The sequence below is a fragment of the Bos taurus genome, chromosome 1, assembly GCF_002263795.3.
Source record: "Bos taurus isolate L1 Dominette 01449 registration number 42190680 breed Hereford chromosome 1, ARS-UCD2.0, whole genome shotgun sequence".
Lineage (NCBI taxonomy): Eukaryota > Metazoa > Chordata > Mammalia > Artiodactyla > Bovidae > Bos > Bos taurus.
In genome coordinates, this window is record NC_037328.1 from 10,207,795 (window position 1) to 10,231,700 (window position 23,906).

General features: G+C 42.3%; 1 long non-coding RNA gene across 1 annotated transcript; it reads right to left on the reverse strand.

Moving 5' to 3' along the window:
* Positions 1-283: 283 nt before the first annotated feature.
* LOC107132174 (uncharacterized) lies at positions 284-23,880 on the reverse strand. Its single transcript, XR_001498416.3, has 5 exons — positions 23,584-23,880; positions 20,815-20,876; positions 2,382-2,545; positions 1,878-1,929; positions 284-766 (listed from the first exon to the last, which is right to left on the reverse strand). It is a non-coding gene; the product is annotated as an uncharacterized lncRNA (long non-coding RNA).
* Between the last annotated feature and the right edge of the window lie 26 nt (positions 23,881-23,906).

A 23,906-nucleotide genomic window follows, 5' to 3' on the forward strand; every position in this document is an offset into this window, starting at 1 on the left:
CCCCAGAGATTCTATAAGAATTAAGTTGACATAGGCACAAACACACTAGCAAGGTTCTATCAATAAAGATAACTTACAAAGACTCTGTTTGCACACTAAATGAAGGCACAATAGTGTGCGAGTTCTCATACTGTGTGGTTTATGAAAAGAAAGTCATTTATGGAAATTCAAAGTACTTGGTTCTCAAAGCCCAAATTTCATTTACGTATTTTTGTTCTAAAATTAAGATACAAAATTCTTACAATCATTAAGAGAAAAAATAACATTATTCCAGTAACAGATGTAAGAACCATCATAAATGATTTTACTTAAAGAACTTGGGAAATTTATCCCTATTAATTCATCTCTGAAGTGAGTCAAAATATTCATCAAAAGGTAACAAACTATTTAGCACAATAAAACAAACTCCTGTTCTTTAGAAGGTTACATTCTAATGCCATATTCAGAATCCTAACTGTTCTACTCTGCAAAACTATGCACCCTGTAAAGATACTTAATTTACTAAAATAAAATCAAAGTTGTGACAAATCAGGTATAATGAAAATATATCTATAAAAGCTAGTCGCTGTGATTACTGAAATACAGATGAATTAGGGCTAGAAAAGACTAAAGAAAATGAGACACTAAATTCTAAAGCATGACACAAGATGGTCTGATCTCTCACACGTGGGAGTTCTTGGGTCCAAAAATCTTGAACAGTTTTACAACTTGGATGCCAGCACTCAGCACATGACTCTCAGAAATAGAAGTAGCATTTTCATTTTCTCTGGGAAAAACAATTAAGATACAGAATATTTAATGAACACTATTCACCATTAAATTATCATAATTGTAGGGTTGGGCTAGTTAAGGGGAGTAGGAGAGAGATTAATTTTTTCCTATGACAATATTGAAATGAGAATTAACTGAAGAGCTTCAGGCAATTGGGGAAAGCCTAGACATGGTTAAATATTTGAAAACCCTAGAAAACCACACAAATGCAGACAGAGCCTTTAAACTCCAGAAATCATTTGCAAAAAGCATGGAAGTCAGACCAGGAAAGATTACAATACAGCAAACTTCGCTTGGGAGCTCATTTCTGCCTTTTCATGTCTGTAACCACAGCAACAAGCACAGAACTCCAGCACAGAAGAGGTGCTCTCTAAATATTGGTTGAATCAATCAATGAATGAGCCTCAATCTCAAATCTATAGTCCTTTTCTTTTGAAAAATCAAAACAGAACTCCTTGTTCAGTGCTTGACTCAGCAATATGACATTTCCCTTTCTGCTCATTCCCCAGTATCATGCTCTTCTGGACTTACATAAACTCCTCTGGCCATATATCCACAGAGGCACAATATGGCAGGGAGATGTGTTTTCCATCCCCTGATCATTTAGAGAAAATTATGAATCATTTAGAGAAATTATTCAACTTCTTTGCCCTTTGGGAAACCAATTTAAAACATTTCTAATCTTCGTCCTCCCCCAACCAACAGTTTTTAGTCAATGCTTAATAAAATGTGTTGAAGATTCTGTTTTTGCATGATTCATGATGCTAATAAATTCATCAATCTTATTATCACACATCTTTCTGTAAATGTCAAATAGGATGTAGCTGACAAGGTCATGGCCATTAAAAATAGGTTCATGGACAAACACATTTGTTCTTGACAGGAGTCATCTATGTCTAACCTTTGACTTTCTATGTTTCTATTACTTGAGTATCAACAATTGTACACAATTTCACATTATTCTGTCACTGTATGTCAAAATTTCCAAACATAAATGCTTATTTTTTATATATTTAAATGGATATCTTTTATTATAATACTTTGTAAATGTCCTTTTTCTGAAAATGGTTTATATCACTTTAACATTTTTTAAAAGTTATCCTCACCTGGGACTGATAAACATTTTCACATACAGTCTTCATCTGAGTTTCTGGGAGGCTGAGCACAAGATAAGGATAAATAAGTCACTAATTCTTTGTAGAAGCATTTCAGAAGAAAGTAGTAAGGAAGGAAGTGAAGGAAGCTTCACTTGGAAGGAAGTGAAGGATAGCAGGGGGAAAAGCAAAGAAAAGATATGGTTTCAGCTGAATTGTAGTCTTAGTTTGATCCCGTAGAGAGTTTTGAAACAAGAGTGACACCACAGACACTGTCCTTTGGTTCAGTTCAGTTGCTCAGTCACGTCCGACTGTTTGCAACCCCATGGACTGTAGTACGCCAGGCCTCCCTGTCCATTACCAACTCCCAGAGCTTACTCAAACTCATGCCCATTGAGTTGGTGATGCCATCCAACCATCTCATCCTCTGTTGTCCCCTTCTCCTCCCACCTTCAGTCTTTCCCAGCATCAGGGTCTTTTTCTAGGAGTCATTGTCATACCTTGACATTGTCCTACCTTGAGACAAAGGAGGAGGACTTTCGTATTTCCTTATCAAGTTGGTTGCATGCTGCCCTTGGTTGGGGGTGAGGGGTGTTTTCCTCCAGGCCATTCTGGTGAGGTCAGTTTGTTACCAAATCCAAGACTGATTGCTCTGCTCACTGCACAAGAGGCCAATAAATCTAAGAGAAGAGGTGTTGAGCCAAGAAACACAACTTCATTAGGACAGCCAGCAGACTGAGAAGATAGCAGACTAATGTCTCAAAATAACCATCTTAACTGGGTCTGGATGCCAGGTTCTTTTACAGAATGTGGTGGGGGGGTTGTTGAGGAAGTGTAGTAAAAAGGCCATTATTCTTGCAAATATCTCCTGGAATGGCCAGCCTTGGGGAGAGGATGTGTTAATTTCTTCCTTCCTGTAGCCATCCACAGGTGGACAGGGTACTGAACAAAGGCATTTTGGTTTAACATTCAGGCAGAAGAGAAGAGTTCCCCAAGGTAGGCTATTATGTATAAACAGTATGCTTTTACTGAACGAAAGCCATAGGAAGCAAAGGTTAAAGCAAAAGAAACAGATCCAACATGGCATCAGTTCTTCCCTATAATAAATTCTCTAGCAAATGGGGCAGCGGTGGCCTTCAGCAGCTAACACACAGTAGCTGGGATGGGTACGCAAGCCTCCCAGAGCGTTTTTTCCTGGTATTTAATTTGACACACTCCCCCGGAAAAAACAGAGATTCCGACGGCTTGGTGGTTGTCTTGCTGTCTTAGTAATACAGGCACGAACCATGTTTTCAATATGTAAACATTTTACTGAATAAAATGGCAGTGATTTGGCAACCCACCACTGACAACTAAAAAATTACAAAGCAGATAAAAATAGAAAGCGTAAGTGGTGCTTATAATAAAACCTTAAATTCCAAATGCAGCCTATCCTAGGAATTCAGTTCTGTACAGAGTACAAATTTCAGTAAATAATGCAACTTTTTATTTTATAAAAGAAAAAAAAAACATAAAATGACTCTCAGATTTTTACTACCACAAGTGGTAGTAATTCCAGAAGCTTCTGTACCACATTTAAGTCAGCAGCAGATTTACCAGCACAGGTAGAAGTTTTCCTTTTACCAAGGTAAATTCTCTCTTCACTAATGGCAATGGGCTTACTTTACCAGTGGCCCTTCCCATTGAGCACTGTATGATCTTACGGTACTATATGATCCTAGAGCACTATATGATCTTAGATTGACAGAGTTTAGTTACTGAACTGACACATATTTAGTGTCTTGCAGGTTTCATCATGCCTTCTTCCCTGTTCATTTTGCATGCCATTGATTGTTCCTCTTTTACAAAACGGACTATTTTTAATTAATTTTTATTGGAATATAGTTCCTTTACAATGTGTTAGCTTCTGCCGTGCAGCAAAATGCATCAGTCATACGTATACATATATGCCCTCCTTTTTGGACTTCCTTCCCATTTAGGTCACCACAGTGCATTAGGTAGGGTTCCCTGTACCATACAGCATGTTCTCATTAGTTATCTATTAAAAAAAAAAAATCTACAAAACAATAAATGCTTGAAGGGGTGCAGAGAAAGGGAACCCTCATGCACTGTTGATGGGAATGTAAATTGATATACCCACTATGCAAAACAATATGGATGTTCATTAAAAAACTAAAAACAGAACTGCCATTTCACCCAGCAGTCCCACTCCTGGGCAAATAACCAAAGAAAACCATAATTCAAAAACATACATGCACCCCAAATGTTTACGGTTGCACTATTTACAATACTCAGGACACAGAAGCAACCTAAATGTCCATCAACAGAAGAATGGATAAAGAAGATGTGGTATATGTATATAATAGAGTATTGCTGCTGCTGCTGCTAAGTCGCTTCAGTCGTGTCCGACTCTGTGCGATCCCATAGACGGCAGCCCACCAGGCTCCCCCGTCCCTGGGATTCTCCAGGCAAGAACACTGGAGTGGGTTGCCATTTCCTTCTCCAATGCATGAAAGTGAAAAGTGAAAGTGAAGTTGCTCAGTCGTGTCTGACTCTTAGCGACCCCATGGACTGCAGCCCACCAGGCTCCTCCATCCATGGAGTTTTCCAGGCAAGAGTACTGGAGTGGGGTGCCATTGCCTTCTCCGAATGGAATATTACTCATCCATAAAAAGAACTATTAAAGAAGCAAAACGAGACTATCTCTTAGGTATATCAAGTGGGTGGGAGAACTGGCAAGAGCTCTTCTCCTCCTTTCCTGTGCTTCTGTACATTTGTGACTGAGCCTGTGTTTGGGGACTTTATGTATGGGTACCAAGGCTACCCCTGGTGTCCCCTGTGGCTTATCAGTATGGACCAAAGTATGAGAGCCAAGGCTCTGGAGCCTGGCACGTGCCCAACTTAAAGGGTTTCTGTGGCAGTATCAGGCCCTTTCTTTTGTATTTGCTTGTTGTGTCACTGCCTTGACCTAGAGGCAGCAAATGAAGGTCAAAGATAACTATGTATAGCTTTCAAAAAGGAAAAGAGGAACCAGTGACCACTGCAAGCATACAAATAAGTATAAAATGTGCACCAGAAACTAACACAACATTATAACTCAACTATACCCCAGTAAAATTGTTGGAGAAAAAAAATGTGATATAGACCCTGATAGAGTCTCGTATACGATCTTGAAGACATAGAAATATCCAAATTTTACAAGAGAACAGAGCAAACACTTGATCTGTGAAGCAATGCGTACTATGTATAGAATGGGATAGGCTCACAACCCACAGTCTGCAGAGACACATCCAAGATTCCAAAGCAAGTATCAGGAGACGATTTGAGGTCAGAAAATAGGTGTGCCCTTTTCATGCATCATGGAAGGTGGGGCTTGCGAAGGATAAGTGCAGACTTGAATGTAGGAGTTGGGACTTCTCTTCTATAGGCAGTCAGCACTACTGGGGCACCAAGCCAGGTCTGAAATTCATCTGCTTCCTTTACTCAGAGTTCTTCACTTCAATCTGTTTAATCAAAAATCTTATCTATGACTTATCTCCTTCATCTCATACAGTTCTATCTGTCCAAGCCTTGGCTATGTTGGGACAATACTAGAATGCTCTTCGGGACTTTTAAAAAGCAATCTATGTGTCACTTTAGAAAGGAGATATTCATAAAATCTGTTTCCCACCTAACATTTGATGACAAATGAGGCAGGCACAGAGAGGTTAATGGCTTGTCTGATGTCACAGAGCTATTTAGTGGGCAGTTGTACATTATTGGATAACCATGTTCTTTTAATCATTAATTCCCACTGGCAGGCTACATATTAAGTAATTATATTGTCCCTTTGAAAATTCTTTATCTTAGATGCAGTTTATGACCCAGCAGTATTTAACTACTTTACCATAATGTTTCTTATTTATGTATCTCCTTACACTGTTCTCTCTTCATGGAAAGTTCCCCGTCTCACTCTGGCCTGTCTCTAAATCCATGTTGCACCTTTTCACCTTTCAGGAAGACTTTCCTAGGGACGCCAAAATGGGTTAGGAACATCTCAATACCTATTTATGTATGGTTTCTCTTCAAAGAGCAGTGAGTGTCTTATCTTTATATTGATGAAGTCTGGTATAATGATTGACAGAGTGTAGGTGCTTACTAGATTTGTAGTGAGTGAATGGATGAATACAAATATATGAAAAAGCAGTGTGAACCAGAAGCTTCTATAAAAACTTATAGACAGTGTGTACAAAGGAGCTAAGAAAAGGTGATAGTTTATTTGGATCATAAAAAAAGAGGCAGGTTAAGAGTTATATTTATTTTCCTGCATAAGGTGGTCTATAGTTATGCTTGGTACAGAAAAATGTAATACCCCAACTGTCAGGTTCCAGCTAGATCTTGAAGAGTCTAAAACCTAAAGAACCCACCAAAGTTGTCTGGTGCCTAAAACATTACCCGATTTGCAATAATTTCTCAGTAATTATTAAGTGAATAAAATGCAGAAAATCTAGGATTGTCACAGGAAAGTGTTTTAGGGAGATTAGGCTAGAATCACAGACTCAATGTTCCCAATTATGAGTATCAAAAGAGGGTTGAAACCCAGCAGCTCTACTCCTAAGTATACAGTTAAGAGAAATAAAAATATATGCTCAAACACACACAAAATATACATTAACATTCATAGCAGCAGTATTCATAATGGCCAGAAGACAGGAGACAACCCAAATGTCTGCCAACCAACACAGCGATAAACAAATTGTGATGTGTGAACACTGGAGTGGGTTGCCATTTCCTTCTCCAATGCAGAAAAGTGAAAGTGAAGTTGCTCAGTCGTGTCCGACTTTTAGCGACCCCATGGACTGCAGCCCACCAGGCTCCTCCGTCCATGGCATTTTCCAGGCAAGAGTACTGGAGTGGGATGCCATTGCCTTCTCCTATATATATGTATATAAAGGAATATTGTTTGGCCATAAAGGACTGATACATGCTACTACATAGATAAACCTTGAAAACATGGTAAATGCAAGAAGCTTGTTACATAAGACCACATATTACATGATACCAGTCATAGGAAATATCCAGAACAGGGAAATCCATAGAGACAGAAAATGGATGAGCAGCAGCTTAGGGTGCAGTGAGGGAGAGTAGGTTATGACAGCTAAAGGCGATGGGGTTTCTTTTAGAGATGATGGATTGACTGTGACGATAGATGCACACATCTGTAAATATACTAATTTCCACTGAATTGTACACTTCACTAATGCTCTGGGGTGAACTGTATGCCATATGAATTATACCTTAATCAGTCAGTCAGTTCAGTCGCTCAGTCGTGTCTGACTCTCTGTGACCCCATGAACCACAGCACGCCAGGCCTCCCTGTCCATCACCAACTCCCGAAGTCCACCAAGACCCATGTCCATCGAGTCGGTAATGCCATCCAATCATCTCATCCTCTGTCGTCCCCTGCTCCTCCTGCCCTCAATCTTTCCCAGTATCAGGGTCTCTTCCAGTGAGTCAGCTCTCCGCATCACTGTTTAAAAACTAGAGGGAGAGAGAATGCTGAAAGTATCTCAGACTAAAGCCACGCGTATCAATCCTCCCAGTATGTTAATAAGATTCATTTCATTTCAGGCATTTGCTGATGATATTCCAGATTCATTTCTACCCAGCTTATTTGCAAGGCCCCAGTCAGAGCTCATTAATATTCAACCTGTTTAAGCCGGCTACTAGGTTGTGAGCCCTTTTCTTTTTTTTTTTTTTTTGCTGTTGGGTATAAACAGCTGAACCACATAAAAGTTCCTGTCCATGCCACATCCATAGTTTCAATTCCAAACCCACATGTATTGCATGCCCATTATGTGCCAAGCACCTAGCATATGTCATCTCTAAGCCTCACCATAACCCCAGGAAGCAGGTCCTATCACTTCATTTTATAGAGAACGATATGGGAGAGAGCTTAGCTAATTGCCATGGTATCACTATGTGTGAACTGAAAGAACGAGGTTTAAGGTACGTGTGTGATTTACATGATCTGTGCTCTATTTGCCAGTTTGTGTCCTCAAAGTCTAGCATGGCAGACAGAAACGCATAAATGTAGCACAAGGGACGGAATAAAGAAGGAGAGGATGGACTGTCTGATAAAGACAACATGATCTGATGTACCACCGTGGAACAGCACTGTAAAATTCCTGTTTAAAAGCCTGCCCTAATGGCTTGAACAGTGACAGAGTTTTTCCAGGTCTGGGACCACTCGGGCGGGCTGCTTGAAGAGGGAGCTTTTAAATCCTTGTTCTAGCTGAGCAAGCACTTGCACATGCCCAGGTCAATTTCTTTTGAAAAAGACTCACGTTTTTGTTCTCAGTTCTCACTGTCAGCCCTATTCCACCAACACTCGGTGCCAAATTTACTCTAAAGCCGTATTTACCTTCTGTGTTAAGATATCCAATTGCTTATATCCTATAGATTGAGTTTCTGCATCCATGGGATTCTCCAGGCAGGAATACTGGAGTGGGTTACCATTTCCTTCTCCAGGGGATCTTCCCGACCCAGGGATCGAACCCGGGTCTCCCCCATTGGAGGCAGACGCTTTAACCTCTGAGCCACGGGGGAAGCCCATACAATGAGCATTGGCACAGAAATCAGAGGCATCACTCATGTTTTATTCCCTAATCGTCATCCTTGCTATTTTTTTGTGTGAGGATATTTGAGGATGCTTCTTTTTCTATATTACACCTTTCCCCCCTTCTCCTTGGTGCATCTTTAGATGCATTCCCCACCTCCCCCAACTGGCAATTTTGAAAGCAGACTGGCCAATTTCCCGTCATTTGCTCCTCTATGAAATGCAAGCTCCTTCTTGCTTGCAATATTCTAGAATACTAAGTTCAGGTCCAAATCAATTAACTCCAGCTTTGTTACCACCTATATGGCAAGTGGTTGTTCACTTTTTCATCCTCTTTTCTCCTCTAAAGTCAGGAACTTCAGCTTTCAGAAAATAAGATCACTTCCACACAAGTGACAGCAAACATGTAGACCTGATTATTAAAAGACTGACATGAGAACAGGTAGAAAAAGAAGCAGGAATCTCTGGAAGCCAAAGTTGGCACAGATTCATCAGGAAATGCATGCCAGACTCACTTCTATTGGATAAGCATGGCTGGCCTGGCGGTTTTGGACTTTAACAGAACATACGACTAAGACTCTCGTGACACTTTTATGGACAAGCTATATTGAGTTAGATGAGAACATAATTAGATATAGTCATGCCTGGTTGGACAATCTTAATAAAAACCTTATAACTGATTGGTATTTAGTAGCCTTGTCTTCACAAACTTACATAAAGCTGCCCAAGGCAAGTATATCAAATGTGGGGATGACTGCAAATATTGTACATGAAGTGAGATTTTAAAATTATCTCAGTATTTAAAAAAAAAACCAAACATCTGCATCACCTAAAAGCCAGGAGGAGGTCAGTATCTCAGCATGTGGTTTATAGAAGGAATACAGAAAACTGCTTCCATGCATACTTTTCATCCAAATAAAATGCATGGGGCGCCAGAAGTTTAAGGTCAGGCATGAGTGTGTGGGCACGCTAACGTCACCAAGGCTTCTCAGTCATGTAACCTATTATGGTGTGGAATTCTTTGGAATGCTAATTCCAACTTGGAACAGGCTCAGGGGTTTTCACTGCCTTTATTACTTTATAAATCTGCCTGTGTGCGGAGCTCCAGTGTGAGGAGGGAGGGTCAATAAACTAATTCTGCACTCTCTGATATTCTGCTGTTCGTAAGAGAATCTTAACATGTGTCACAATTTCACAAACAATAAAGAGTTGTAAAATACCAGCTACATGAAAAGCTAGGGTACGTGATGGCATAGAGCTTCATTAGCTTTATCGCAATATTCACAATGCATATTCTATTACATAGCAGCAGAAATAGGCTATTTTTATTTGTTACTTATATAATCAACCCTTCTTATACCCATGGATTCAACCAATGGCATATTTGGAAAAAAAGTTCCAGAAAGTTCCAAAAGTTCCACATCAAAATAAATAAAGGCTTGGCACAGATGAGTGCTATAACCTTTCTGTTCTAAACACTGTAACCCTAGGTCCTTCTTCAACTCATAGGAACTGGAAGAGAGTGGAGATGAAAGACAGCTACAGGGTATTATGAGATAGGGAGGCGGCACCCTGGCATGTTCACATGGAAGGAAAATCATGTTAAATCAAATTATTTTCTACCAGAGGTGTCTAGGAATGAGAGAAAAAGTTCCTAAGGGCCAGCCATCCAACGTCTTTTCTTTGAATGGTGTGAAAGGTGAGGGAGCTCCAGGATGAAACTGCTACTTATACCCGGAAATGTGTCTGACTCCCAAGGGACTGAAAAAAGAGCTGGCTATGCTGCGGAACCTGGAGACTCAGTCATACACGGAATAATTATCACTGAAGACTAATTCCAAAAAGAAGTCAGCCTGTGAGTGAATGCATACCACTGTGCCTGCCTGAGCATCTTTTTTTTTTTTTAATATTTACTTATTTATTTGCCTGCAGGTCTTAGTTCGGGTCTAAGCGGCAGCACGCAGAATCCTCATTACAGCCTGTGGGATCTTTCGTTATGGCCCACAGTCTCCAGGGCACGTGGGCTCAGTAGTTGTAGCTCACGGGCTTAGTTGCTCCTCAGTGGGATCTTAGTTCCCAGACCAGGGGTCAAAAGCTCTTCCCCTGCATTGCAAGGCAGATTTTTAACCACTGGAACCAGTCAATCCTAAAGGAAATCAGTCCTGAATACTCATTGGAAGGACTGATGTTGAAGCTGAAACTCCAATACTTTGGCCACCCAATGTGAAGAACCAACTCACTGGAAAAAACCCTGATGCTGGCAAAGATTGAAGGCAGGAGGAGAAGGGGATGACAGAGGATGAGATGGTTGGATGGCATCACCGATGCAATGGACATGAGTTTGAGTAAACTCTGGGAGTTGGTGATGGACAGGGAGGCCTGGTGTGCTGCGGTCCATGGGGTCACAAAGAGTTGGACATGACTGAGCGACTGAACTGACTGACTGACACCAGGGAAGTTCCCCGAGCTTCTTCATCTTGATTGAAAAACACCTCTCATGGACATTTCCTAGGTGTTGAATTGAGACTAATAAGACAGCCGTAAAGACTTGAGTTACTCCAGCTCCAATTGTAACATCTTGGTCTCCCTTCTGCTACGTATGGCCTGCATATGGTTTTGGGGGCTGTTTAGAGATTTTGGTGGAAAAGTACCAAGCAATGTGCATTGAATCTGATTTTGTTAAATTCCCAGTAGCTTCCAAGCAGTTGAGATTGAAATGGTATAACTGATTTTAAGCAAATCTAGGACCTCTTTTGGTATGTAGGTCCAAAATTAGTAGTGAATTTTATACTCTCCAAGATTTAATCCAGGGTAGCTGTTTGGGCTCTAGAATTATCTGAAACCAAGACTGGTGTTTTCACCATTGTCCCTGTTTATTTCCATCTCATTTTACTCTTCCTCTGAGAAAGGAAGCAGGCCTGCCTGGTTCCCCTTTCTATTCCATCAGTATCTCTTACCAGGCTTCACAAACTCACCAGAGCAAGGTGCTTATCTGGATGGTCCCATGAGGTTTAGATAACACAACCTGTTTTTACTGATAGTTGGAAAACAGAAATGACAACATTCCTTTCTTGACAGGGCTCCCTAAGCCTTTTCCTTATTTTTCTTTTTGGTACAATAATGAAGGTTGACAGGGCCCCTTGACACCATTAGTGGTAAATGAATTTTTCAATAAGGACTAACAGAGAAAAACTGCAGTTCAGATTTATTTTTTTGACCCAAAGAGTCCTCTCTCTCCTTATGCCTTTGCTTTCTATGTATCCATGTGTGCTCAGTCACTCAGCTGTGTCCAACTCTTTTGCAACCCTACGGACTATAGCCCAGCCAGGCTTCTCTGTCCATGGGATTCTCCAGGCAAGAATACTGGCTGCTGCTGCTGCTAAGTCACTTCAGTCGTGTTCAACTCTGTGCGACCCCAGAGACAGTGGCCCACCAGGCTCCCCTGTCCCTGGGATTCTCCAGGCAAGAACACTGGAGTGGGTTGCAATTTCCTCCTCCAAGGGATCTTCCCTACCCAAGGATCAAACCTGGGTCTCCTGTGTCTCCTGCATTGCAGGCGGATTCTTTACCACTGAGCCACCGTCAAGTCTCCTTTCTATGTATTCTTTATGAAAATTTTCAGCAAAAGCATCTTAAAATTAATCCAATAGTTGTCTCCTTCAAGTCTCCTTCCTGGAACTCTTCAGGTATCAACATCAGGTCCTGGCTGCTTCTTAAGGGCCCCATCTCAAAACATTAAAGGCAGGACAGGAAACTCAAGCCTTATCCTGAGGCTTACCTTTGTAAACTTAGCAACACTTCCTGCTTTTCACATAAGAAAACTTAAAGGGAGTCAGTCTCAACTGTGAATTGGATTCTGTCCCATTTCTCCCCCAAACTGGGAAGGAGCTGGTCAAATACTTGCATGTTTGGACTATAAATATTCAAAGACTCTAATCTGGTATCTTCCATATAATACACATTTTAACTCCTACTTTAAACTTTCAGAATGCTTTTTATGGCATCTGTTATGCCCTACTTTAAAATGTCTGTCAACCTAATATTTTTACTCTTTTTCCTTTATTCATTTATCTTCAAGGTCATGCGTGGAAACACCTTTCAGTGGAAAGAACCCATCTGCTTTGGCAAAAATGTACGCTATAAACCTTCATTTCTGCAAAGGTGTAAATAAATAAATAAATAATCCAAGAGTCTATTAAATGCCTTTGAAGCAGAGTTCCCTAAAGCTTGCAGCAGGCAACACTGGTACCAGGAGTCGATGCGGCAAACAACACAAAAACAGGGGAGGGGGACAAACAACATTCAGAAGCTACCCTCTTTAAAATTCAAAGTGCACAGCAGCATCGTAAAGTGTTGTAGGCATTCTAAAGAAAAGGGTATTTGTTTCATTTTATTTAACCGCTTATTTCTCAAACTTATTTGATTACAGACTCTTTTTCCTGTATGAACAAACAAATGGTAATACACTGCTATACTAGGGTTCCACAGTACACAGTTTGGAAACCGTGCTAGATGATGCCATTTTTTTCCTTCAAAAATTCAAAATTCTTCACTTTTCAAAATTTTAATTTATTTATTGCTTGCTGCCCTGGGTCTTCAAGGCTGTGAGCAAGCTTTCTCTGGTTATGATGAGTAGGCCCTACTCTCATGGGCTTCTCACTGCCGTGGCTTCTCTTTTTGCGGAGCGTGGGCTGCAGACCCAGCGGGCTTCGATAGTTGAGGCTCGCCGGTTTGGTTGCACCATGGTACGTGGAACCTTCCCCGACTGAGGAATCGAACCCATGTTCCCAGCTTTGACAGGCGGATTCTTAACGACTGTACCACCAGAGAAGTCCCTACTCTTCATTCTTCCAAAAAGGATAATTCCAATGCATTCCTCTATTGGAAAATAATCTCGAGATAGAAATACAGCTCACTTCTTTCTCACACTGTATTTACAGGGGTATCTAACGTTCATCTCACAAATAGGAAATTTCCAAGTGACTAGTTGGTTCTTATAAGTAAACATGAAAGCACATCTTCTTTAAAAAAACAAAACACCTCATCTGAATTGTCAACAGCTCACCGGCTGGGGGTAAATTATCTATTAATCACAGTCACATCTTCAATGTTCATCTCTCACTTGCCTTTCCTTGTTTTTCTCTATCACACTTAAGGTACTTACTCTTGTATGTACTTCTGACCCCTAAATAAAAACTAAAAATTGAATTTATTATTCCCCTCATTAAAAAAATCATAATCAATGATGTGCCGGTAAGACAAAGCAGGTACAAATCTTCCCTCCGCCATCCTTTTTTGGTTGATTTAACCTCTCTCACCTCCTCATTTGTGACATGGAGGGTCACCCAACACCACAGACAAGTAAGTATTCTGTGAGATCCTGTGTCTAAAGTCCCCAGCTTGGTCAACAGCAATCTCGACGCTTTAGCAGTCATAAAGTGCCTTCCCATGATGTCTTCACAAACTTTTTCCAGTCATACCTGGAATCTGTGGAATTCCCTTCTGTTTTTCCCAATCCCAACTTTGTCATCCTCCAAATTCCCCTACAACTTCTCTACTGACAGACCCTGCTTTAGAAATGTTAGAATATGTCAGATGATTCGAAAACCTGTAGTGAGGAACAGCCCACCCCCAACCCCAGTTCATCTGACCAAGGTTCCTCAGCTCCTGAAATATTAACACGTCTCCCCCACCGCTAACTCCCACTTATCAGTTCCACCAAGAACACTCTTGATGTATTCATATAACCTTTCCTTAAAACATTTTCCTCTTTGAACACCTCTTCGTCATGTCTCTGATTAACCCTTTCCAATGAAACAGGTCTACAATTCTAATTTTCCTCTGATGAGTTCACAGATACGTTCGCAAGCTGTACTTGCTGATGCACACTTTCACTCTTCCTTTTTACAAATGTTTTAATTGAGATAATTGACACATTGCATTGTATTGGTTTTAACTATACAGGAATGATTTGATACATGGATATATTGTGAAATGCTCACCACAACGTGTGTGCGCTCAGTCCCTTCAGTCATGTCCACCTCTTTGCGAGCCAGGCTCCTCTGTCCATGGGGATTCTCCAGGCAAGACTACTGGAATGGGCTGCCATGCCCTCATCCAGGGGATCTTCCCAACCCAGGGATCGAACCTGCGTCTCCTTCATTACAGGCAGACTCTCTGCTGACTGAACCACCACGGAAGCCCCGTCATCACAGTAAGTTTAGTCAATATCCTTCACCACCACAGTTACACATTTTTTTTCTCTTGTGATGAGAATTTTTTAAGATCTACTCTGATAGCAACTTTCAAATACACACTACAGTACTGTTAACTATAATCACCATTCAGTATGGCTTTTATTCCTGCAGATACTTTTCTCACATAAACATAAGCTCTTTAAGGGAAGTGAATGTATCAGTTTTTCACTCTGCCCACAGTGGAAGTGTAAAAACTTTTGATTGATCCAATTGCCTGGTGAATCCCATGGACAAAGGATACTGGCTGGCTACAGTCCATGTCATTGAGAGTCAGACACAACTGAAGCAACTAAGCACACCAATACTACACACTTTCATTCCTAAGAGTTATATTTATTTTTTTATGTTTTAATTGGAAGATAATTGCTTTACAATATTGTGCTGGTTTCTGCTGTACAACAACTCAAATCAGCCATAATTATAATTACGTATACATGTATGTGTGTATATATATCCTTTCCTTCTTGAGCCTAGTGTTACATTTACTTTGGAATAAGTTACACATGAAACAGAAAATATTAATTGAGGGATACAGCCAAATTAGATTATAGCAAAGTTGGGGTAGTTACTTAGGGGCAAAAGTTGTATACCAAATAACTGTGAAGCTTTTATTTATTTGGTTGTTGGTTTGTGCATTTGTTCTGTCATTCAGGATATAGTTTATTTACAAAATGCGTTCAGGAATACTCAAGGTTTATCTGCCTGGAATCTTCCCAATCATTTTAGGTATAGGTAACATTTGTCTAGCTACAGCCTTCACTAGGATTCTGAAAGCTGAATCCACTCATGGGAGACTCAAGAACTTCTCTCTCTTTAAAAAGGAGACCATGGGCAACAACCCCTAGGCATTAGGTCAGTTCAGTCGCTCAATCGTGTCCGACTCTGCGACTCCATGGACTGCAGCACACCAGGCTTCCCTGACCATCACCAACTTCCAAAGCTTTGCCATTTTCTTGCACTGGAGAAGGGAATGGCAAACCACTTCAGTATTCTTGCCTTGGGAACCCCGTGAACAGTATGAAAAGGCATGATGTGTGGAGATAAAGAGGCCTGGTTGCCTTGGAGCCTAAGAGCCCTCAGGCTCAATGTTCATCTCACTGTTGAGTGTTGGCTGTGGCCCCAGGCCATGGAAATCCTGGTGTGAGCTGGGACTTCTGGCAGCAGCTTAGGGGAGAGACTCTTCCTGACCACATGAATGGGATGTGATTGGTCCTCCATCCTGCAGGAGGTGGTCAGCCCCATGCAATCCTCTCAATACTTCCAGCAAGCAGGCTTTTCAAGCACTGTGCCCTCCACAGAGAGGACGCCTGCCTTTCATGTACTTGGCACATGCCCTGGCGAGTGGTGGAGGGTTCCCCCTAATTCTTGGCATATTGCCCAATTCTACGTTATTGGAATACAAATGAGCAGTCTGATAAAAGAGTAACCTTGAGTCTGCTCTCATTTTGGTGTCAAAAAAAGTAAATCACTCACAAATCTGGAACTTTTATTAACAACACATTACTCGGGGACCCACCTAACTTACTCTGGGTTAAAAGTCACTGTGATCACTGACAGCCCCTGGGAAGATCAATGTAAGATTAATCCAAGGATATTATTATCCTGGTCACCCAAGTGACAGCTATGTGAACTCCTGTTCTCACAAGAAAAGAGAACTGGTTTCTATTGCAAACTATGCACGGTGCTGGGTGATTTCCATTTGTCACACCACCTGATGAATATTCAGAAATGGAGGTTCTGGTAGGTCCCACAACTATATCCAAAAGTGAAATGTAAGTATTCAGGTTTTCTCAAAGTCTGAGTCCTTTATGATTAATGCACGTTGGTGCCCTATTACCCAAGTCCTCTAAAGAAGCAAACCCATGTAATGTCCATATGGTCTCCATTAAATCTTCTTGCTACTGGATCGATTTTTCTCACTTCTTACCTCTGGGGTTGGCATATATGGCCTATTTTTTTCTCCACTCTTGTTATTCCATAAAATATAGGAATATTCTTTTAACTGAGTCCTTGTGGCAGTCTTGGAATTACCATCATTCTTCAAACAAGTCATGTAAACCAGCTGCCAGCAGTGGTCTCTGGTTAAACATTTAATATTAATATTATTGTCGCATAGAATTACTCCTGAAATACATTAAGCTTATTTGTAAACTATCTCTTATCTGAAGCTGAAGGCTGTCTCTGAAGCACCTTTGTGTAGTGATTGCAGAGGACTAATTTGTAAAGTATTGTATTGTTTGAAGATATATGAACTCTTAGATGCACTAGTGAAGTTAAGGTCCATGAATGAAGAAGTAACGTAAGAAATAGGGCAAATAAAATGTTGCAACGTCTATATACACGAAGATCTGTTAGCTATGTGCAGTTAAATACAGGCATGTTAAGGGTTAATTATTCATTTAAAATGTCTTTATAGCTGCTCATTAACAAGAAAGAAAAAAAAATCCTACGATGTGAAAAACTGCACCCATTCTTGAGAGAAAGAATTTTGTTATGAAAACCTTGAATGCTATGTACAGTTTCGACTTCTGTAGATACTGAAGGCTGTAGTGGAGATGAAGAAATATATAATGCCCTCTGTCTTGCTGCTGCTGCTGCTGCTAAGTCACTTCAGTTGTGTCCGACTCTGTGCGACCCCATAGACAGCAACCCATCAGGCTCCTCTGTCCCTGGGATTCTCCAGGCAAGAATACTGGAGTGGGTTGCCATTTCCTTCTCCAATGCATGCATGCATGCTAAGTCGCTTCAGTCATGCCTGACTCTGTGACCCTATGGACAGCAGCCCACCAGGCTCCTCTATCCATGGGATTCTCTAGGCCAGAGTACTGGAATGGGTTGCCATTGCCTTCTCCAGCCCTCTGTCTTAGAGAAGGTAAAAAGAGATGAGAGAAACATGCAACTCAAGACTGACTTCTGGGCCACAAAGAGGAATCAGCATGAACTTTTAGAAAGGAAGATGGGTTGAGAAGCATGTGAAACTCTCAAATACATCACAGTATCTGTCATAACAGCTAATACTCAGCCTGCCAGCACCTCTACAGAAGGTACCATAATTTACAACACTATTAGAAATTTGAAGTAACCAAGACATCTAAATATTCAACTGAAAGGCAGCCAAAGAAACCACTCTGGTTACCTAGGAGGCATGCTGGTTTCAAAAGGATGTGAATAAAAGGTGGCAAGAATCTACCCTCAAGAATAAATAGCAGAGTAGCTTAAATGTGAGGATAGTTTTAGGGATTCTGACATGGACTGAAGCATGTTCCCCCAAAATTCATATGCTGCAGCCTAGTTACCGGGACCTCAGAATGTGACTTCATGAGGGATAGGGGGTTTCAAAGGGGTGCTTCAGTTAAAAGCAGGTCATCAGAGTCGACCCTAATCCAACCTGAGCAGGGTCCGTAGAAGATGAGGAGATTAGGATGTGTAGAAAGAGAAGCCAAAGGTGTGCATTCACAGAAGAAAGGCCCAGTGGGGACACAGCAAGCATGGCCAGCAGTAAGCTAAGGACAGAGGCCTCAGAGGCCTCCACCCTGCGAGCACCCCGACTTGGACTTGTGCCTCCTGGAACCGAGAAAACAAATTTATGTTGCTTAAGCCATCCAGTCTGTGGTATTTTGTTACGGCAGCTCTAACAAACTAATACAGATTTTAAATGTCAATATAAGCTTAAGCTTTGCTAAAAATGATCAAAGAAGAAACGTAAAAGAACATTTTCTTTACTTGCAGAACCAGATGATCTTGGTTAAGCCGGTTGCTTGGATAAGTTAGCTGCTGGGATCATGATGCAACGTCAAGGAACGATGGAAGGAAAGTAGAATTCCTCAATTTCTTTCTATTGAGCTGAATGATCTTCCAACTGAAAAGGTCAGATGAACCACTGATCACTGGTACTAAATGTCAAAGAACAGTGGCAGGATTATAGAGCAAGTCTTAGCTGTTCTAAATAAGCACCTGTTCTAGAATGAATTGCATCTCCATCCCCCTGCTCCAAATTCCTATGCTGAAGTCTTAACCTCTAGTAACTCAAAATATGACTACAATTGGAGGCAGGGCCTTTTTTAAAAAATCTTTTGGCCATGCTGTGTAGCATGCGGGATCTTAGCTCCCCAACAAAGTGATGGATCCCTAGTCCTCTGCACTGGCAGTTCGGAGTCTTGACCACTGGACCACCAGGGAAGCTCCAGAGATAGGGTCTTTAAAGAGGTAATTAAGTTAAAATGAGGTCTTCAGGGTGGCCTCTAATCTAATACAACCTGTGTCTTTAGAAGAGAGAATCAGCACACAGACACACAGAGAAGACCACGTGAAGACAGAGGAAGAAGGTGGCCGTCTACAAGCGGAGAGAGGCCCCAGAGGAAATCTACCTTATGAGCACCTTTATCATGGACTTCTAGTTTCCAGAACTGTGAGAAAACAAACTGCTGCTGTTGACGCTGCCCAGACTGTGATACTTTGTTATGGTAACCCTAGCCAACTAATACAGCCCCCACCCTCTGGCTCAGACTATAATTGGTTTTGAAGGAAATCATAAAACTCCTAGAAGAAAACATAGGCAAAGCACTCTTTGACATAAATTGTAGCCATATATTTTTTTGGCTCTGTCTCCTAAAGCAAAGGAAATAAAAGCAGAAATGAACAAATGGGATCTAATTAAACTTAAAAGCTTTTGCACAGCAAAGGAACTCATTGACAAAACAAAAAGACAGCCCACAGAATGGAAGAAAGTATTTGCAAATGATATGACTGATAAGGGTTTAATATTTAAAATGTATAAACGGTTCATACCACTCAGTATAAAAAAAAATCTGATTAAAACATGAGCAGAAGACCCGAATAGACATTTTTCCAAAGAAGACATGCAGATGGCTAAAACTCACAAGAAAAGATGCTAGACATTATTAGTCATTAGAGAAATGCAATTTAAAACCACAATGAGATATTGCCTCATACCTTTTAGAACAGCTAAAGCAAGAAAGAAGCATACAAATCTAAAAGAACACAAATACCAAGTGTTGGTAAGGATACGGAGAAAAGGGCGCCCGGTACACTGTTGGCGGGAGTCTAAACTGGTGCAGCCGCTGTGGTAAACAGAAGGAGGTTTCTCAAAAACTAAAAACAGAAGTACCATAGGACCCAGCAACCCCACACTTGAGTATATATCCAAAAAGGGAAAACACTAATTCAAAAAGACACACACACCCCGATGTTCACAGAAGCATTATTTACAACAGACAAGATAATGGAAGCCACCTAAGTGTCCACCAACATGTGAACGGATGATGTGGTACACACACACACACAAACACACACACAGTGGAATACTACTCAGCCACAGAAAAGAAGGAAATTTTGCCATTTGCAACAACATGAATGAACTTGGAGGGTATTATGTAAGTGAAATAAGTCAGACAGAGAAAGACAAATACTGTATGAGATCACTCATATGTGGAATGGAAAAAATAAAACAAATTAGTGAATGTGACAAAAAAGAAACAGATTCGCAGCTAAAGAGAACAAACTAGTGGTTACCAAGCAGGGAGAGGGAAGAAAGGAAGGGCAAGACCGGGGTAGGGGATTAAGAGGTGCAAACTACTATGTAAAAGCTACAGGGATATTCTATACAACACAAGGAATATGGCCAATATTTTACAACGACTATAAATGGAGTATAACCTTTACAAACTGTGAATATTATGCTGAAACTTATATTACAAATCAACTATACCCCAGTAAGGGCTTCCTTGGTGGCTCAGACGGTAAAGACTACTGCAATACAGGAGACCCGGCTTCAATTCCTGGGTTGGGAAAATCCACTCCAGTATTCCTGACCAGAGAATTCCATGGACAGAGGATCCTGGCGAGTGATCGTCTACGGAGTTGCAAAGAGTTGGACATGACTGAGCAACTAACACACGCACATACCCCAGTTAGAAAAAAAAATGATTGTTTTTGGTGATATTGGCAGGGCACAGATAACACCCTAAAAAAAGGTGACAGAGATGCGGCTCAGCAGCACTATACATAAAGCAGACGGGAGGTGTGGTAGCAAATGTGACCAACGTGAGGCCACCCAATCCAATTCAACACTCACCTGCAGACTGAGGTGGGCAACAGACTCCTTCACACTGCAGTGACCACAGCAGCCTTGGAGCACTGTGAAAAGACACGAGACACACCACACTCAGAGGAGTGTGGAAGGAACCGGAAACAGGTGCCACTGTGCCATTTGCACAGCTGTTGAAGGGAGCGGCTGTGTTACTTTCTGAAGACAGGACCCTGGAGTAACATGAAAACCGCTGGTTTTATTGATGTGGAGGTCTGTGGTGTGGAAAAGACTGGCTTGGCTTGGTCACAGAACTGCAACAGGGACATCTGAGTGGGAGGTTACAGGAAAAGGATGTGGGCTTTAAGTGGGGTTAAGACTTTTGGAGTAACCAGAGCAGTCCAAAGACAATGCATTGTCTGAAGAGCTAGTGAATGTCTCCTAAGCTGGGGCCTTTGGGTCTGGCCTGGAAATGTGGAGATCGAAGCCAATGGGTCGGTAGTCCCTTTCCCAGGGTTTACAGTTCTAACTAGAGAAGTTCTGGTATTTACTCCTCAGAGGATCCTGAAGATAACCTCGGGGCAGGAAATGGCATTAACAGCAGAACAGAGACACTGGCTGAAAAGCAAAACCAACAGAATCTCTGAGTGGTGATGAAGCAGGAAAAAGAGTGAAGAATGACCATCATTCCGACTCAGTCAGCAGCTAATCATCTTTCCTTGGGGAAGGTCTTTTTCAGGGATGGGTGAGTGAGGTGGGTCTCAACAGTGGGAAGGGCATATGCCACACCAAAGAACTTGTATTTTCAGAGATTATAACCTCACCTCTCTATGTTTGAGTTTTGTGCCCAATAAAAGTCCCTTAACTCTTAAAAAAACGCTTCCTCCCTGCCAGGACTAGCTCCAGGGACATGCAGTCTGTTGGGTCACACTTGGTCCCGTGCTCAGGGCACCATGTGTGGTTAACGTTCTGCTGTTACCATCTTAAAATTCTTAATTTGGGAACAAAGGGTCCCACTGTTTAGTTTTGTGCTGGACCCTGTAAATTGTGTAGCTGGCCCGGCTCCATCCCCATCTTTAAGTCATACTCCTATCTGCATGCAGATGACCTGATGGATGGATGTGAGTCTGAGTGAACTCCAGAGTTGGTGATGGACAGGGAGGCCTGGCATGCTGCAATTCATGCGACTGAACTGAACTGAACTGCCCTCAGTTGCTCCTATAAACCTAGGATAGACAGAACTGTAGTGGTGGGTCAACATGTCTGGAAGAAACTGGGTTTTTGCTGTGACTGGGGCTTTTTTTCCCCTGTAGTCCCAACTACTTGTCATTTTCTTGCTGTCAGATTTGGGAGGAGGTCTTCAGAGTCCTAATTTATAAATGAGAAGAATAACAGTAAGGGCCTCACGAGCTTCCATGGAAAGGAAATGACATAAAGCTTGTCAACAAATGGACTTCCCTGGTGGCTCAGTGGTAAATAATTCACGGGTTCAATCCCTGGGTTGGGAAGATCCCCTGGAGAAGGAAATGGCAACCCACTCCAGTATTCTTGCCTGGGAAATCCCACTGCCGGAGGAGCCTGGTGGGTTACAGTCCATGGGGGCGCAAAGAGTGGAAGTGTCTGCGCAACTCAACAATAACAGAGGTAAACAAACAATTCGAGGCAACACATTATTTGTTATTATTTGTGGAGGACCTTCAAAGGTCATTCATGGGAAAAAGTAATCCACGAGTCAGGCTTGAATTGGATACTTAGGGGGCTGAAGACAGAAGACTACGTCTAAGGCAGCTGGCAGAGAAACAGGGTCCTCCGGAAGGAAGCAGGCACCCTCTGGCTGAGCTAAGATCCCACCTCTGACTCCCTGGCTTCTTTCCCTTCCCTCCAGGCCGGCTGGGGACCCTGCCTCGGTGACTGAGGCCCTTTTAGGTCAAGAGCAGGGGATACATTTGGGCAGTGGAGAAGGCAATGGCACCCCCCTCCAGTACTCCTGCCTGGAAAATCCCATGGGTGGAGGAGCCTGGTGGGCCGCAGTCCATTGGGTTGCGAAGAGTCAGACACGACTGAGCGACTTCACTTTCACTTTTCACTTTCATGCATTGGAGAAGGAAATGGCAACCCACTCCAGTGTTCTTGCCTGGAGAATCCCGGGGACCGGGGAGCCTGGTGGGCTGCCATTTCTGGGGTCGCACAGAGTCGGACACGACTGAAGCGACTTAGCAGCAGCAGCAGCAGCAGACCATCCTAGGTTCATTGGACACTAACCCGACACTGGATGGTTTGTGTTTAATCGAGGAGAAAGTGGCTTCCCAGAAGGTTCATTTCTGTGATTTAGGACAGGCACAAGCAAGAACAAGGACAGACTTTGAGCTACTGGGGTCGAACGGGAGTCATCTTTCGAGACCCTTCCCCTCTTAACTTTCACTTCACCCACATCTCAGATATTACATCCCTGCCTGATTAAAAAACACCACCACCACCTCCCATATGGTCTTCCCTTTCTCAAACCAAAACAATTTTTTTTTTTTTTAAACAAAATCTTCTCTCAAGGAGAACTAAATAGGTCGCCGCTTCTTCTCCAGGTCCGGCGCCTTTCTCCTTCGGTTTGGTCTAAAGATAGAAATTCCAGGTTCCTCGTGGCTGCTTTTGACTGGGGCGGGGCAGAGGAGGGGGGAGGCTTTGCTCTCCTGATTGCAAAGAAATCCTATTTCCTTTAAGCTTGTTTCGTTCTCTTCCAGAAACGCCTCCCCGACCTCTCCAAACCGAGACAGAGACGGGGGAAAAAAAAAAAAAAAATCCGAAATGCGGATTAAAACGCACCCAGCAGCAGTCCTTTATACTACACCCCCGAGAGGCCTGCGGAGTCCGATGAGTCAAGCTGGCGGCTAGGAGCGGAGAGCGCCCTCGACTTTTCTGGAACCCAGACGTTCTAGGACTCCCCTTTCCCTGCCCCTGCACCATCCCTCTCCGACCCCAGCTTTCTCCCTCTTACTGCTCCGGGGCCCAGGCAGTCGGCCGCCGGGGAAGGCGCGTACCGGGGAGCCGGGGGAGCCGCACCTGTGGGCGCCTTGTGGGGCGCGGGCCCCTCCCGGCCGAGCGGGCGCAGCTCCCCGGCGGCTCCGCTAGGGGTCTCTCTCGGGTGC